Raw genomic sequence first — 17,614 nt, forward strand, 5'->3', positions numbered from 1 at the left:
TACCAGATCTCGAACTATACTAGAAAGCCATAATATCAAAACCATTTGGTACAGGATGAAAAATACAGTGGTGGATCAATGAAACAGATTAGGCACTCAACAGAGAGAAAGAAATGAGCAGAATGTAATCTAGTTTTTGGTAAACCCAAAGATCCCAGCTTTTGGGAAAAATACTCACTATTGAACAAAAACTGTTGGGAAAACTAGAAAGCAGTCTGGCAAAAATGAAGTATACATTTATACTAAATACTGTACACTAAACTGTATAATAAAACAAGATCCAAATGGGAACATGATTTAGGCATAAAAGGTGACATCATAAACAAATTAGAAGACACTGGAAAAATATATTTTAGATCTTCGGCTAGGTGAAAAATTCATAATCAGGTAAGAAATAGGGAGGTTCATTAAAGGTAAAATAGATGATTTTGATTATGCAGAATTAAAAAAGTTTGTGCACAAAAAAATGAATTCAGTTAGAATTAAAAAAGAAGCAGAAAACTAGGGAAAAAATCTTTGCAGTGAGTTTTTCTTATAAAGGTCTCACTTGTAAAATATATAGGGAATATATTTAAATTTGTAAGAATAGAAGTCATTTCCTGATTGATAAATAGTCAAAGGTTAAGAACTGACATTTTTTTCAGGGAAAGTAACCCAAGCAATCAATTGCCATATAAGAAATGCTATAAATCTTAGATAATTATACAAAAGTAAATTAAAACATCTGAGGTATCACCTCATGCTTTTCAGATTGGAAAATTTCAAAAAAGGAAAATGAGAAATGCTGGAAGGGCTGCTGGAAAGTAGTGACATTAATGTAATGATGGTGACAATGTGAACTGGTCCAGCCATACTGGAAAGCAATTTGGAACTGAACCCAAAATGCTATTAAAAGGTGCATAGTGTTTGACTTAGCAATGCTTCTACTAAGTCTGTTTCTCAAAGAAATCCAAGAAAGAGTAAAAGGAACATATAATAGAAAATATCAATAACAGCTCTTTTTTTTGTGGTGGTAAAGATTAGAAACTGAGGAGGTACCCATCAGTTGGGGAATTCCTGAACAAGTTGCAATTTATGAATGTGATGAATTACTATTGTGTGGTAAGAAATGATGAGTGAAATGGTTTCAGAGAAACCTGGGAAGACATATATAAAGTAATGCAAAGTTAAGAGAGCAGACCTGAGAGAACAATTTATGTTATAAAAACAATATTTTAGAGACAAATGACTTTGAAATATTTAAGAACTTTGATCAACACAGTGAATAATCACAATTTCAGAGGATTCATGAAGCATTCTACCTATTTTCAGAGAAGGAGATAATAGACTGATTCCACTTTCCTCATGTAACAATGTGGTATAGTAAAAAATATGTCTCCAGTTATTGGGGAGAAATGCTTGTACTTCTGTTCTTACCATATCTGCCAAATGAATATCACTTTGAAAATGCTAGTTGGTTAAAGGCAACATTCTACAATTTACCTTCTAGAGTGTGGTATCCAGGTGTCCATTTGTGGCTTATTAGAGGAATTCTATGTCTCTTATCTCCTGGTGTTCAGTGCTTCTCAACTTTCCTTTTGGAATGGTCAAATGACTCCCCAGGTGATTACACAATATGTCCAGCCATACATATACAGAATGGTTTTTGGTGGGGTCAAATAAATAGTGTGGATGATTACAGAGTTTTTTCCAACCATACAGACACAACTTTGTTTTGGTCCTTAGCTATTGTGGCCCTCTCGTGAATAGCAGGGAGAATAGCTTTCTTTTAAAAATGTAAACTTTTGTTTAAAAATTTCTTCATTTTCTCATTTACTCTATTTCAGCAATATTCTTTGACATGTTTTTCAGTGTAATTAAAAAATTTAATAGCATTTTATTTTTCCAATTATATGTAAAGACCATATTTACTATTCAGTTTTACAAAATTTTGAGTTCCAAACTTTTCTCCCTACCTCTCTTCCCTCCCCTTTTCCTAAAATGACAAGCAATTTGATAGAATTTACATACATGCAATCATGTAAATCCTATTTCCATATTAGTCACAGTTGTGAAAGAAGAAACAGACCAAAGGGGAAAAAAACCCACAAAACAAAATAAAAAAAGTGAAAATAGCATGCTTTGGTCTGCATCTAGAGTCCATCAGTTTTTTTCTCTGGATGTGGATAGCATTTTCCTTCGCGAATCCTTTGTAATTGTTGTGGACCATTGCATTGCTGAGAAGAGCTAAGTCGTTTACAGCTGATCATCGCACAGTGTTGCTGTCACTCTGTGCAGTGTTCTCCAGAATCTGCTCATTTCTGTTTGCATTGGTGCGTACAAGTCTTTTCAGCATTTCCTGAAATCTTCCTATCATTTCTGATTGCACAACAATATTCTGTTACATTCATATTATTCCCCAAATGATGAACATCCCTTCAATTTCTAATTTTTTGCCACCACAAAAAGAGCTGCTATACTTTTATTCATATACATCCTCCCACTCCCCCCTTTTAATGACCTCTTTGGGATACAGGACTAGTAGTGGTATTGCTGGATCAAAAGGTATGCACAGTGTGATTGCCCTTTGGGCATAATTCCAAATTGCTCTCTAGAAAGGTTGGATCAGTCTACAACTCCACCAACAAATGCATCAGTGTCCCAATTTTCCCATATCCTCTCCAACATTTATCATTTTCCTTTTTTTTTTGTTCTATTAGCTGATCTGATATCTCAGTATAATTCTTAAAATTTTTTTTTTGAGATTGAATATACTTTATGTAATTCTCTTTAACCATAGGGATGCGACTGTGTTTCTCCAAGTTGGATCCATTGCCAAAGAAGGCTGGGCAGTTAGCCCTAAATTCCCAGGCAAAGTCTAGAACTATCTTCTTCCGGATGGCTGTAAGGAGAACAGTAGACAGTCAGTAGATAGTGCTGTGTTGGAGGTTGTCCCTTGGTAGGAAGTCTTAAAGCTCATGAGGAAGTCTTCCTTTTCACTTTCTATATATGTGATAATATTGTTTATTCCCTTGAGTGATGAAACGTATCCCCAAAACTTCTCTATTGCTTCTTGGTACATATGTGTGTGTTATATGTGTGAATATGTATGTTTCTATATATGTACATATATGGATGCATACATACATACATACAGGTCTCTATATATGTCTGTGTATGTATGTACACACACAGACATATATGCATGTATGTATATGTATACATACATACACGCATACATAAGTGAAGAGAGAGAGGGAGGGAGAGAGAGAGAGGAAAGAGATAGAGATAAAGAGAGAGATAGAGACAGAGAGAGATATTTTTTCATTTGTGCTCCTAGACCCATTGATGTTGACTACAAATATGGCCTTAGCCAAGGCACTTTGACTCCCTAGTCCTTAATTTCCTCATTGGCAAACTGAACTAAATATCTCTCAGTTCCCATTCAAATCTTATGAAATCTATTCCCCCCCCCTTTTTTTTGCTTCAACACTCCCTTGGGTGTGCCCCTCCTTCCCCCAAACTCGAAAATACTTGAGAGATGGGCCATACATTTCCCAGAACTCATCGGGCCATAACAGGTTCTTGTGACCAGACTAGGTAGTCTCCAGATCCCCTACAAACACAAGCTTTTATCTATGTTATAACAGCGACTTTGATGTGGTTTAGTCTTTTCACTTGTCCCAAACTCTTCATTTAAGATACAGGACTGGTTCATCATTTCCTTCTGCAGCTCATTTTACAGATGAGGAAACTGAGGCAAACAGGGTTAAGGGACTTGCCCAGGGTCACTCAGCTAGTAAGTGTTTGAGGTCATATTTGAACTCAGGTAGATGAGTCTTCCCGACTTCGGGCCGGCTATCTATTCACTGCGGTCCCTAGCTGCTCGCTGGTGGCCTTTGGTCGAATTCTGATCAGGAGCCTTGGGATCCTGGTGCATTTTGGGAAATGTAGTTCAGGTTCTGCCAGTGCGCAGGCGCATTTTCCAGGGACTCTGTGGCCTTGTCTGAGAACTTGCAGACAAATGGAATGTGTTACTGAGGACGGTCCGTGTGCAGATCGGTGAATGCTCGTGTTCATGTCAGAGAAGATGCTCTCCCCCTTCTCCCCGCCACCCCATGGTTGGCCTGGGAGAACGTGTGTGCGTGTAAAATAATTTCTTTCAACAGGAAAGGAGTTGACGTGGTAACTGAAGAGATGGACCCAGAAGGTGGGAGTCGGGGTTTACACCCGACAGACTCCACCCTATAAAACTACTGTAGGACCAGCAGGAATCACAGGAGACTTTGCTGGTCCTGCAGCATCAGAGGCACGAGTGGCCCCTCCGTGCATGTACAATGTGTGTCCTAACCACGTGTGTTCCCTTCCTTTAAGTCCTGTATGTATTATTTCTATGAGTGGCTCTTTTTTCCACTGAGTCTATGTCCATTTATAAGAGAGAGAGGTTTAAAGGAGGGCAATGTTCTGTCTCAACCTATGTTATTTCATCTTCCTTTAACAATCATAGGATTGTCAAATTATGCTGTTTATCTGTCACCTTTAGTCTTGATCTAAAGGAGGGCCCCTCCTGAGGATATTCCTCAATATCCTTTGTCTTTTTTGGGGGGGGGGAGGGACTAGGCAATGGGGTTAAGTGACTTGCCTAGAGTCACACAGCTAGTAAATGTCATGTGTCTGAGGCCAGATTTGAACTCAGGTCCTCCTGAATCCAGGGCCAGTGCTCTATCTACCTCAATATCCTTTGTCAAGGGAAGTTATAGAAGGTATTTCATGTATTGTATTGTTGGCTCTCTGAGGGATCAAGGCCACTACAGGGTCTGCTTCATTAACCTTTGATTCTCCTTGTAGTTATCCTAACTCCTGGTCTAATATTTTTCTCTGTTTAGGTTATCCCTGGGAGGTACCTCTGCAATTTTTATCCTCATTTTACAGATGAAAAAAACTAAGGCAAACAGAATTTAAGTGACTTGTCTAAGGTCACACAGCTAGTAAATATACAAGACTGGATTAAAAGTGAGATCCTCCTGACTTCAGGTATAGCACTCCATCCACTGTAGCACCTCGCTCCTCTTGCTGTTTTACAACTGTTAATACCAACTTTTCCTATTATATTTGCTTAGTAAATAACTTTTGAAAAGGTAGTAATGTCTGAGTAATTGTTAACAGTGGGCACTTGTGAACCATAATGTTGTTCTAGTCCCTTTGCATTAACAGTAAAGCCATTCTTCTTCTCCTTTATTCTCTCTCTCTGTTTCTGTCTCTCCTCTTCCATTCTTTTTTCTACTTTCTTTTCTCTTTGTCTCCTCTCTTCCTCCCTCTCTCCCTCTCTTTCTCTCCAACATATTCTCTGCCCTGGCCTCTGGGTTTTCTGCCTCTGCTCACTCAGGCTCCAGGATTGCTGGCTTCAGATGTGCTTCCTATGGGATGAAATACCTCCCCCAAGTTTTTATTTTTTTGCCCAGGTCTCACTCCACCCAGGCCAAGCTGAGGTAAAGGAGGACTTCAGATATGGAATAGAAAGCCATTTCACTTTAGGCTTTGCCTCTCTGACTCCTTTGGGGAAATTGAAGGACAAAGAGTTGGGTGTCTGGGTTTGAGTTGGAGGCCTGATGATTGTAAGAGTGCCCTGTCTTTTTCCTTTCCTGTTCACTCTCCTTTGGGTGAGTAAGTTGATCTGGAGGCTTGTGGGAACAGCAGTATCTGAAGGATGTGGAGATAGGGTCTAGCTTGTGGGTCACAGATGGGTTAACATGCAGGCACAGCCTCAGAGGGAGAAAGAAACCAAATTAGGTAAAGACACACCTTCACTGAGTTGCCCCACCTCCCTCTATCACCCACAGAGGAAGCCAGCTTTCTGTTTCTTAGTCTTCTCTTTGCTGGATTTGTTCCTCTAGTTGCAGTTAATGTTCAGTCAACAAATACTGACTAATGTCAGAGTGCAGGGAGACATGGCATTACAGGAAATGAAATCAGGAGAAGTGGAGCAGCTTTTGTGTTTTACTATCATGTTCAATCTCATATATATTTAAAAAGTCAAATTGTAGGCAGCTAGCCCACAAATAAGCATTACTTAAGTGTTGTTGACTCAGTGGTAGGCACTCTGCTAAGAGCTGAGGATACACACATACACACACATACACACACACACACACACACACACACACACACACACACACACGGCCAATGTTTCCCACCCTCAAGGAATTCCCATTCAACGGGAGAGACAGAATGTCAAAGATCTGGTTATGTCCAACTGATATCCAGGGAAGTTGGAAGGTAATCGCAGAAGGGAAGTCTTTAGCAGATGGAGGCAAGGAGAAGGGGGAATCAGAAAAGGCCTGCTGCAGAAGGTGAGATTTGAGTTCTCTTCAAGGAAGCCAGGGAAACTGAGAGATGGAGACAAGAAGAGAAAGTGTTCTAGGCACAGGGGAAAGGCAACCAGTGGCCAGGAAAAGAGACAGGAGATGGGGCATCATATATAAGAAACAGCAAATAGTCTGTGCAGTGGGATCTAAGAGGACATGGGAGGCAGGATAGTCTAAGTCTCTTAGGTTATATCACTTTTCTGCATTTACAAGGTTATGAGAATCTGTGAAATTCAGCTTGGAAACTACTGATAACAACTGTGACTCTCTAAGGAAGAAATAGGAATTTTTCCCAGTGCCTTTCACAGATTTCCAGGCACATCACTCTCACTATTTTCCTGTTATCACAATGAGGTCTAAAGTTGCCTTTATCTTGCATTGCTCCTTTCTGAAATCCTCAGTTTTTCTTTTCATTTGCCATTTTTTGTTTGTTTTTATTTTTTTGCCCAGGTCACACAGCTAGTGAGTGTGTCTGAGGCTGGATTTGAACTCAGGTCCTCCTGACTCCACTGTGCCACCTAGCTGCCCCTCCTCCGCCATTTTTTAGAGTTGGCCCTGGTGGAAGATTTTGATCTCTGGTAAAAATGAGACCCTCACATGGTTTTATCTTGAGAGATTCGTGTTGGGGAATTAGAAATGGAAACCATTTCTCTGGGTTCCAAGTGAGTTAATTCTACTTTCTGCAGTTACCTCTTAAAAGTTGCTTTTTACTTTTAAGAGCACATTTATACATTTTTTGTTATCTATTGACTGAACTTCATGTCTACATTTTGTCAGTGTAGATTACTAATTTTTTAAATTGCCTTTTCAGTCACTAATCCTGCTTACCCACAACCAATCTCTGCAAATCATCGACTTTCATTTCTCTTTATATATTGACGCAATATTTCACTTTCTTTCAAACATGGTAAGTTTCTTAGCCTTATGCTTTTTTGCTTGCAACCATGTTTCAGATTCTTCCCAGATCTAAATTCCTTTTATTGAGTTGAATGTATTTTGAAAATTACCTCAGTATTCCTATATATCTCAAATTCATTGTCAGTCAGTCAGTCACCAAGCATTTATCAAGGACCCACTATGTGCCAGGCACTAAGTATCGTGGACACAAAGAGAGGCAGAAAACCGTCTCTCTTCTGAAGTAGCTCCTTCTAATGTTCTCTAACATGAAGACAACTATGTACCAGTGAGACACGTACAAGGTAAAGTGTAGATAATCACATAACGTTGACTTCCCTGGCCCTACCTGCCTGAAGGCCTGGGATATATAATTTAACCACTTCCACAGGATTTTCTAGTACCCCTAATAGTCTTGGGGTTGCCTGGGCTCTCTGTCAGGGGCTATAGTCCTAACAGGTGTTCTTGCCGTTGATTGCAGGGATCATTTCATGTACCCCAGTTCCATTTAGCCACAAACAGTTTAGCTTTTCAAAGAAATATTTACAGCAAAATATATAATAATCTGGGGCAGCTAAGTGGTGCAGTGGATAGAGCCCGGACCTGAAGTCAGAAGGACCTAGTTCAAATCTGGCCTCAGACCAAACACTTGACTTAGCTGTATGACCCTGGGCAAGTCACTTAACCCCAATTGCCTAAAATATGTGTATATATGTATATGTATATGTACATGTACATGTATATGTATATGTATATATACATATATATATAATAATAATCATACCAACAGGTTCCCAACACATGGAAGGCATAATCATTCTTGTATACCACCTGAGAAGGGATGAGGATTAGGTCCATTGCTTAGCTCATTTCTTATGATGAGTAGCCCTAAGTTCCAAGTCCAAAACCCCTCCTTGGGCTCCAGTCTTAGGTGCCCTGTTTTCTCTGGGCTTTCCTGCCAAGCTGGTTGCCTGCAATCTTATTGCCTTGACTCCAGTTGCCAAAACTAGCTACAAGATGGTTGGGGATGACCACTGGCACCTAAAACTGCTGACAATCGAGACCAAAGAGAAACAAACACCTCCAGTCACCAGAAGGAAAAGAGAGGGAGAGAAAGGGAAGGATGTCATTTCCCCTCACTGGTTCAGTTCATGGTACCCACTGGGGTACCCACGGTGGGAATGAGCTGTGATACTTCTTAGCACGGAGAAGGAAAAAGTTCACAGGAGGGAAGAAGAGGGGAACAGGATGAAGGGAGGAGAGAGAGAGAGAGAGGAGAGAGAGAGAGAGAGAGAGAAAGAGAGAGAGAGAGAGAGAGAGAGAGAGAGAGAGAGAGAGAGAGAGAGAGAGAGAGAGAGAGAGAGAGAGAGAGAGAGAGAAGCCACTAGTATTAAGGGGGATCACATGGCAGCAATTTAGAATCCAGACTAGCCTGGAGACTGAAATGAGGAGGGAGTATTAAGGGGGATCACACGGCAGCAATTTAGAATTCAGACTAGCCTGGAGACTGAAATGAGGAGGGAGAGAGTTCCAGGCATGGGTGATGGCCAGTGAAAATGCCTGGAGTATGAGGATGGAGCCTTTTGTTCAAGGAACAACAAGGAAGCAAACAAGGAGGTCAGTGTCCCTGGATGACAGAGTGCTTGGTGAGGAATAAGGTGAAAGAAAACTGCTGAGGAAGGAGTGGGCCAGGTTGTGTGAAGGATTTTGAATAACAGTAGATTTTACATTGGATCCTCCAGGCAATAGGGAACCACAGGAGTTGATTGAATGAGAGTAGAGGTTGAGGTGACATGGTAAGATTTGTACTTTAAGAAAATTAATTTGACAGCTGAGTGGAGAATGGCTTGGATTGGGAAGAAATTTAAGGAAGGGAAAGCAACCAGCAAGAAATAGTGCAAGCATGATGTGATGAAGGCCTAGACTCAGGTGGTGGCTATGTCAAAGAGAGAAGGGGCAGTGATGAGAGTTGTTGTGAAGGTAACTTTAACAAGACTTGGTGACAGATTGGGAGGGTGGAGAGAGGAGTGTGAGAGAGAGAGTGAGAAATTGAGGATGACACCTAGATTGCAAGCCTGGTGATTAGAAGGCTAGTCGTGTCCTCAACAGAAACAGGAAAGTTGGAAAGAGGAGAGGGTTTGGGGGAAAGAAAATGAAGTTTGGACGTGCTGAGTTTAAGATGCATACAGGACGTCCAGTTCCAGATATTTAATAATCAGTTAGAGATTAGTCTGCAGGTTAATTGAGAGGTTAGGGCTCGATAAATAGATATAATAACCATTATCAAAGAGGTGAAAATTGAGTTGGTGGGAGCTGATGGGATCACCAAGGTAAAATAATATTGAGGGAGAAGAGGGCACAAGACAAAGTGCTGCCACATAACCACTTTTAGAGGGTGTGACCTAGAATTCATTGCAACTTTTACTTTCACGTGATCAGAGGTGAAACTTACAGGTTTCCAGAAAGTTTCATTTTTCCATGTAAACCATTTCCAGTTTATTGCTTCCCTTAAGACTTTGCCTATGCATGATCTGTCCTAATTCCTACTGGATGATTTTGTTTCTTATTTACTTAGGTAACTAAATCCTGCCAAATCAATCAGAAGCTCACAATCAGAAGCTCAGCTCAACCAAATTGCTAAAAGTGAAATTTTGCCTCCCCCAACAAATTACTTGACTCACCTTTTCTGAGGAAAAGTCTCAAGACAATTTAAACTTTGCTGAAGAAAATTAAGTAAAAGAAAATTTAAGAGAATGGCAGGTAAGACTTAACTTTGAGACCACTTGTTTTCTCCCTCTTCAGAGTTACTGGAGGAAAAATACTTTTAAACTAAGTTCCATTTAAACTGTTTACCAATTAAGTGCTGTTTCCCTGAACAGATATCAACAGAACCTCATAGAAAAGATAAGAACAAGCATTGCCATTGCTGGCAATATTAATTCAGGAGAATCAGCAGCATACATTCTTATTCGAGTTACTCAAAGATCCTTTAAAAGAAAAAGTTCAGCCAAATCATGTAACCCGAGTATTTAAATAGTCCACTTATTTAGTGGGTAAGAATTTAATGCCAGCTTTTCAAGGACAGAGACACTGTTCTATTCTCTGTTCCTCAGTTTGATGCTCCCTGACTTTTCCCAAGTGCAATGCGCAGGACTGACCTCATCATTTGTTCTCAACTCTCACTGACAAACAAGAGCCCAATTCTAGCTCCACTACCTATGATGGAGAACCTAGTCATTTGGATGCATCTCTAACTTTGTTTCCATTGCTGAGGATCCACTTCTTTTGACACCCATCATTCAGGCAAAAGCATCCATTGACCAGTTTGGGTCAAGCACTCCAAAACCTCCAAAATGATAAGAAGGATTAGCCTTTTGAGTAAAAGGTCAAGCACTTCTGGGGGAATTCTTTGTGATCTCTTGGTCATACCCTCCTTTGCTGTGGAGGTTCTATTGACTTTAAGATAAGTCATCCAGGGCCTTAGACCGTTATACATTTAAACATGGAACACAGAGTGATAAGAACCTTAAAGCTAACTACAGAACATTTTTGAAATGCTGAATTTATCACTTTTACCCAGTTGAGAGTGTTCATGCATTCCTCCATGTTGGCTAGGAGCGATTAAGTTTGTACTTCCAGATTTAGTTATACACATCTGCTGCCCAACCCTGACAAGGGCAAAAGAAAGCTTTTCTTTCACCCAGGTTTATTGTGTTAGTTACAATCTCCCTTACTGTTAGACTGTCATTCAGCCACTCCCTGGGAGGTTTTTTATCTTCCCTAGTCAAAATGAGAGGGTCTTAGAATGTACTGTCTGTGAAATATGAAACCATTTTAGAGCTGTCCCTGCATGCATGCATACACTCATAGCTCTGAAGAATATAACCAGAAAGAGAATGGAAGACGAACTTTCTTTAACTCAATGCATCAAGATGAATGGGCTCTTTTATATTTCCTCTGATGCCACCTTTGTATGATATTGAAGACAAGATCCATGAACACGTGACCTGAAATGTTGTGGCTGAATGAGATAATTCTGAGAAACAGAATTATTATGGGAGATGAAAGTAAAATGAACCTGACATTCTCTTTACTAGGTTCAGAGGAGGGAAAGTGTACAAGTATAGTGTGCTTGTATGTAGGACTGTATTTTTCTCTCTGAAGACCTAGTCCTCTAAGTCCCATACCCATTTCCCATCCCTGGTGCCAACCTTCCCTTTTTTCTCCCTCTCCTTGCCTGCTTTCCTACTGCATTTTTAGGTATTTGTACAACAAACTCTATGTGCATGTATTTTACCTTTTCTTTCCCAGTTCAGTGGAGGATGAGATACATGAGATGTCCATGTCCTCTCTCTTGATTTTTCATCTTGGTTTACTTGTTTTCTCAAGCTCTCTAACTGTGAGAAATAATAAATTCCTATACCCTTCTTACTCCATTTAAAATTTCCCTTTTCTTTTGTCTCTTAAAAATGACAAAATAGAACAAAGTATACCTAGTCCCTGCATTTGGCATTTCTTCAGGGAGTGCACTGCTTAAGCAATGGTCTCCATCTTCTGTTCTAATCTATTCTCTTTCCAATTTATTTTTCTCCCAGCAACTCTAATTTCTTTTGGCTTTATTTCTCTCCCCGCCCCCCAATAGTATTTTATTTTTTTCCAATTGCATGTAAAGATAGTTTTCAACATTCACTTTTATAAGATTTTGAGTTCTAATTTTTTTTCTCCCTGCTTTCCCTTCTCCCTCCCCAAGGTGGCATGCAATCTGATATAGGCTATACATGGACAATCTCATTAGGCATATTTCCTCCTTCATTATGTTTTGAAGGAAGAGTCAGAGCAAGAGGGAAAAGCAATGAGAAAGAAAAAAAAAGAGAAAATAGTATGCTTTGATCTGCATTCAGCTTCCATCAGTTTTGTGAATACAAAGAAAGGCAGAAAACATCTCTATTCTAAAGGAGCTCCTTACAACGTTCTCTAACGTGAAAACAACTATATTCCAATAAGACACATACAAGATAAATGGTAGATAATCACATAACATTGACTACCCTGGCTCTACTTGCCTGATGGTCTTGGAGATATCATTAAACTACTCCCACTAGGTTCTCTGGTACCCTTAAGGGTCTTGGTGTTGCCTGGGCTCTCTGTCAATGGCTATAGTCCCAGCAGATGTTGTTCCCTTTGATTGTAGGGATCATTTCATGAAGAGCAGTTTCATTTAGCCACTAACAGTTCAGCTTTTCAAAGGAATACTTACTTCAAAATGTATAACAAAAGTAGAAACATTCCCAACACATGGAAGGCAAAATCTTTCTTGTATATCACCTTGGTCTCTGGGGAGGGATGCAGATTAGGTTCATTGCTTAGCTCAGTTCTTGCAAAGAGCAGCCCTAAGTTCCAAATCCAAAACCCTTCCTTGGGCTCCAATCTGAGGTGCTCTGTTTTCTCTTCGCTTTCCTGGCAAGCTGGTTGGCTACACGATCTTATCTGCAATCTTATTGCCATGGCTCCTATTCCCAGAACTAACTGCATGATGGTTAGGGATCACCACTGGCACCTAAAATTGCTGACAATGGAAACCAAAGAGAAACAAATACCCCCAATCACCAGAAGAAAAAGAGAGGGAGAGAAAGGGAAGGATGTCATTTCCCATCACTGGTTCAGTTCATGGTACCCACTGGGTTATTCATGCTGGGAATGAACTGTGATCCTTCTCATGGAGGAGGAAAGAATTCACAGGAAGGAGGAAGAGGAAGAAGAAGAAGAAGAAGAAGAAGAAGAAGAAGAAGAAGAAGAAGAAGAAGAAGAAGAAGAAGAAGAAGAAGAAGAAGAAGAAGAAGAAGGAGGAGAGGAGGAGGAGGAGGAGGGAGGAGGAGGAGGAGGAGGAGAAGAAAAAGAAGAAGTAGAAGAAGAAGAGGAGGAGGAGGAGGGGAGAGAGAGAGAGAGAGAAGAGAGAGAGAGAGAGAGAGAGAGAGAGAGAGAGAGAGATCCCCCCATTAAGGGGGATCAGGAAAGTCTTCTCCTTAAAGTTGGGATTTTAGCAGCAATTTAGAATCCAGACTAGCCTGGAGACTGAAATGAGGAGGGAGAGAGTTCCAGGCATGGGTGATGGCCAGTGAAAATGCCTGGAGTATGAGGATGGAGCCTTTTGTTCAAGGAACAACAAGGAAGCAAACAAGGAGGTCAGTGTCCCTGGATGACAGAGTGCTTGGTGAGGAATAAGGTGAAAGAAAACTGCTGAGGAAGGAGTGGGCCAGGTTGTGAAGGATTTTGAATAACAGTAGATTTTACATTGGATCCTCCAGGCAATAGGGAGCCACTGGAGTTGATTGAATGAGAGCAGAGGTTGAGGTGACATGGTAAGATTTGCACTTTAAGAAAATTTGACAGCTAAGTGGAGAATGGCTTGGATTGGGAAGAAATTTAAGGAAGGGAAAGCAACCAGCAAGAAATAGTGCAAGCATGATGGGATGAAGGCCTGGACTCAGGTGGTGGCAACGTCAAAGGAGAGAAGGGGCAGAGATGAGAGTTGTTGTGAAGGTAACTTTAACAAGACTTAGTAACACATTGGGAGGGAGGTGGGGGTTGGAGTGAGAGAGAGAGAGTGAGGAGTACACCTAGATTACAAGCCTGGTGATTAGAAGGCTAGTGGTGTCCTCAACAGAAACAGGAAAGTTGAGAAGAAGAGAGGGCTTGGGGGAAAGAAAATGAAGTTTTGGACATTTTGAGTTTGAGATGTGTACAGGACTTCCAGTTCAAGATATCTAATAAACATTTAGAGGTTAGTCTGGAGGTTAATTGAGAGGTTAGGGCTGGATAAACAGATCTAATAATCATTATGAAAGAGACGAAAATTGAGTTGGTGGGAGCTGATTGGATCACCAAGGTAAAACAGTATTGAGGGAGAAGAGAAGAGGGTCCAAGACAAAGTATGACCTAGAATTCACTGCATTTACTTTTAGGTGATCAGAGCTGAAACTTACAGGTTTCCAGAAAGTTTCATTTTTCCATGTAAACCATTTCCAGTTTATTGCTTCCCTTAAGACTTTGCCTATGCATGATCTGTCCTAATTCCTACTGGATGATTTTGTTTCTTATTTACTTAGGTAACTAAATCCTGCCAAATCAATCAGAAGCTCATAATCAGAAGCTCAGCTCAACCAAATTGCTAAAAATGAAATTTTGCCTCCCCCTGAAAAATTGCTTCACTCACCTTTTCTGAGGAAAAGTCTCAAGACAATTTAAACTTTGCTGAAGAAAATTAAGTAAAAGAAAATTTAAGAGAATGGCAGGTAAGTCTTAACTTTGAGACTACTTGTTTTCTCCCTCTTCAGAGTTACTGGAGGAAAAATGCTTTTAAACTAGGTTCCATTTAAACTGTTTATCAATTGAGGGCTGTTTCCCTGAACAGATATCAACAGAACCTCATAGAAAAGATAGGAACAAACATTTCCATTGCTAGCAATATTAATTTAGGAAGATCTACAGCATACATTCTTATTCAAGTTGCTCAAAAATCCTTTAAAAGAAAAAGTTCAGCCAAATCATTTAACCCAAGTATTTAAATTGTTCACTTACCAAGTGGGTAAGACTTTAATGCCAGCTTTTCAAGGACAGAGACACTGTGCTATTCTCTGTTCCTCAATTTGATGTTCCTTGACTTTTCCCAAGTTCAATGCTCAGGACTGACCTCATTGTTTGTTCTGAACTCTCACTGACAAACAGGAGCCCAATTCTGTCTCCACTACCTATAATAGGGAACCTAGTCATTTGGATGCATCTCTAACTTTGTTTCCATTGCTGAGGATCCACTTCTTTTGACACCCATCATTCAGGCAGAAGCATCCATTGACCAGTTTGGGCCAAGCACTCCGAAATGACCAGACGGATTAGCCTCTTGAGTAAAAGGTCAAGCACTTGTAGGGGAATTCTTTGTTATCTCTTGGTCACACCCTCCTTTACTTTGGAGGATCCATTGACTTTAAGATAAATCATCTAGGGCCTTAGACCATTGTACATCTAAATATAGAACCCAGAGTGATAAGCCAACTACAACCTTTTTTTAAAACACCAAATTTATCACTTTTATTCAGTGGTGAGTGTTCATGCATTTTCCCATGTTGGCTAGGAGCAATTAAGTTTCTCCTCCGAGGTGTAGCTGTATAAATCTGCTGCCCAGCCTTGAGAAGAGGGTAAAGACAGTTTTTCTTGCACTCAGGCCCATTGGGTTAGGCACAATTTCCCTTGCTATTAGACTGTCATTCAGTCATTTCCTGGGAGGTTTTTTATCTTCCCCAGTCAAAATGAGAGGGTTTTAGAATGGATGGTCTGTGAAATATGAAACCATTTTAGAGTTGTCCCTGCATGCGTGCATACACTCATAGTTCTGAATATTATAACCAGAAAGCCAAGGAAACAGGAACTTTCTTTAACCCAATGGATCAAGAGGAATGGGCTCTTTTACATTTCCTCTGATGCCACTTTTGCTTGATATTGAAGACAATGCCTCTGAGCATCTGACCTGAAGTGTTCTGGCTGCATGGGATAATTCTAGGAAATCAAAGTATTCTGGGAAATCAAAGTAAAATGAACCTGACATCCTGTTCACTGGGTTCCGAGGGAGGAAAGTGCGCAAGTACAGTATGCTTGTATGTAGGACTGTATTTTTCTCTCTGAGGATCTACTCCTGTAAGTCCCGTACCTCCTTATCCATTTCCCATCCCTGGTGCCAACTTTCCCTTTTTCTCCCTCTCCTTGACTGCTTTCCTACTGCATTTTTAGGTATTCGTACAACAAACTCTATGTGCATCTATTTGACCCTTTCTTTCCCAATTCAGTGTTGGATGAGATACATGAGGTGTCTACATCCCCTCTTGATTTTTCATTTTGGTATACTTGTTTTCTCAATCACTCCAGCTGTGATAAGTAGTAAGTTCCTTCTTACTCCATTTGTCATTCCTTTTTCTTTTATCCCTTAAAAGTGACAACACAGAACAAACAATACATGGACTCTACATTGGATATTCCTTCAGGGAGTGCACTACTTTAGCAATGGTCTACATCTTCTGTCCTAATCTATTCTCTTTCCATTTTATATTTCCCTCAGCAGCTCTAATTTCATTTTGTTCCATTTATTCTGGCTTTATTTCTTTGGTTGTTCTTATAGTCCTTATAGCCTAGCCATTCTTTTCTCTGAGTCTTTGCTTATGGTAAGGAAGGAAGGAAGGAAAGAAGGAAGGAAGGAAGGAAGGAAGGAAGGAGGGAGGGAAGGAAGGAAGGAGATATTTGCCTGACAGTCTGCTAAGCACTTTATAAATCTGATCTCATTTGATCCTCACAACTATTCTGGGAGGTTGGTGCTATTATCATGCACTTTTCACATTTACGAAAACTAAGGCAGCTAGGTGGCACCATCGATAGAGTGCTGGGCCTAGAGTCAGGAAGACTCATCTTCCAGAGTTCAGATCTGGCCTCAGACACTTAATAGACATAGACAAGTCCCTTGACCTTGTTTCCATCAGTTCCTCATCTGTAAAATGAGCTGGAGAAGGAAATGGTAAACAACTCCAATATCTTTGCCAAGAAAACTCCAACTGAGGTCATAAAAAGTTGGAAATGATTGAAACAACTGAACAACAGCAAAAAGGCACATAGATGGTAAATGACTTGTCCAGGGTCACACAGATATTATCTCTCACCATATTTGAAATCAGGACTTCCTGATTCCAGGCCCAGTGCTCTATCTACTTCACCACCTAGATGCCTTATACTTTTTGTGTTGTTGTTCTCCTCTTCTGGGTTCAACTCTTGGGGTTCTCTTGTTTTTTCCGTGGGCTATAGTAACTTTATTTTAAATGGTCCTAACAATAAAAAAAAATTACAAAAACAAAAACTATATTATAATGCTATAAGTATAAGAAATGGGCCATCAAAACAAATTAAAATATCAAAAATTTACATCTAGTTTTGCTGCTGAAATTTACATTTATTTAAAAGAACACATGAAAGGGAAAGGGGAATTTTTTTCTTCTGTTCTAGGATGTTTTTATGAAATCGAGGAAACCTACAAAATCTAGTTTCAAAAACTTCTTCAAAAGTACCTGGAAGGACACACAAAAGGTATACTTTAGTCCTTCTTCGGAAAGTATTTTAGAAAATTAGGTTTGATAAAAATGGATGACTGATTTTGAACTGTTATGTTTCCTTCTGAAATACTTCTCTTAAATTGCATCTGCATGTCTGGCTTTGGTTCATGGATACTTCTTTTAGATGCTTTTGCTGGTCTGTTTATCCTAGAATATTCATGACCTGAAAGATCTTTTAAATCCTTTGTAGCTAAAGAATCTTTTGTGGTCCTTAAGAGATTTGCTGGGTGC

At 40.0% G+C, this 17,614-nt stretch overlaps 1 long non-coding RNA gene across 2 annotated transcripts in view; it reads left to right on the top strand.

The window, feature by feature from the left end:
- Positions 1-3,984: 3,984 nt before the first annotated feature.
- The window catches only part of LOC144458238 (uncharacterized), a 41,267-nt gene continuing 27,637 nt past the window's right edge, over positions 3,985-17,614 (top strand). The window contains exons 1-4 of one of the 2 annotated variants that reach the window (XR_013487830.1): positions 3,985-4,189; positions 4,866-5,013; positions 9,814-9,998; positions 14,345-14,530. This is a non-coding gene — a long non-coding RNA (uncharacterized LOC144458238). The remainder of the gene's footprint in view (positions 4,190-4,865; positions 5,014-9,813; positions 9,999-14,344; positions 14,531-17,614) is intronic. The other variant, XR_013487831.1, reaches the window with a different exon arrangement.

This window comes from Phascolarctos cinereus, unplaced genomic scaffold, assembly GCF_003287225.1.
Source record: "Phascolarctos cinereus isolate Bilbo 61053 unplaced genomic scaffold, phaCin_HiC Scaffold_726;HRSCAF=1367, whole genome shotgun sequence".
Lineage (NCBI taxonomy): Eukaryota > Metazoa > Chordata > Mammalia > Diprotodontia > Phascolarctidae > Phascolarctos > Phascolarctos cinereus.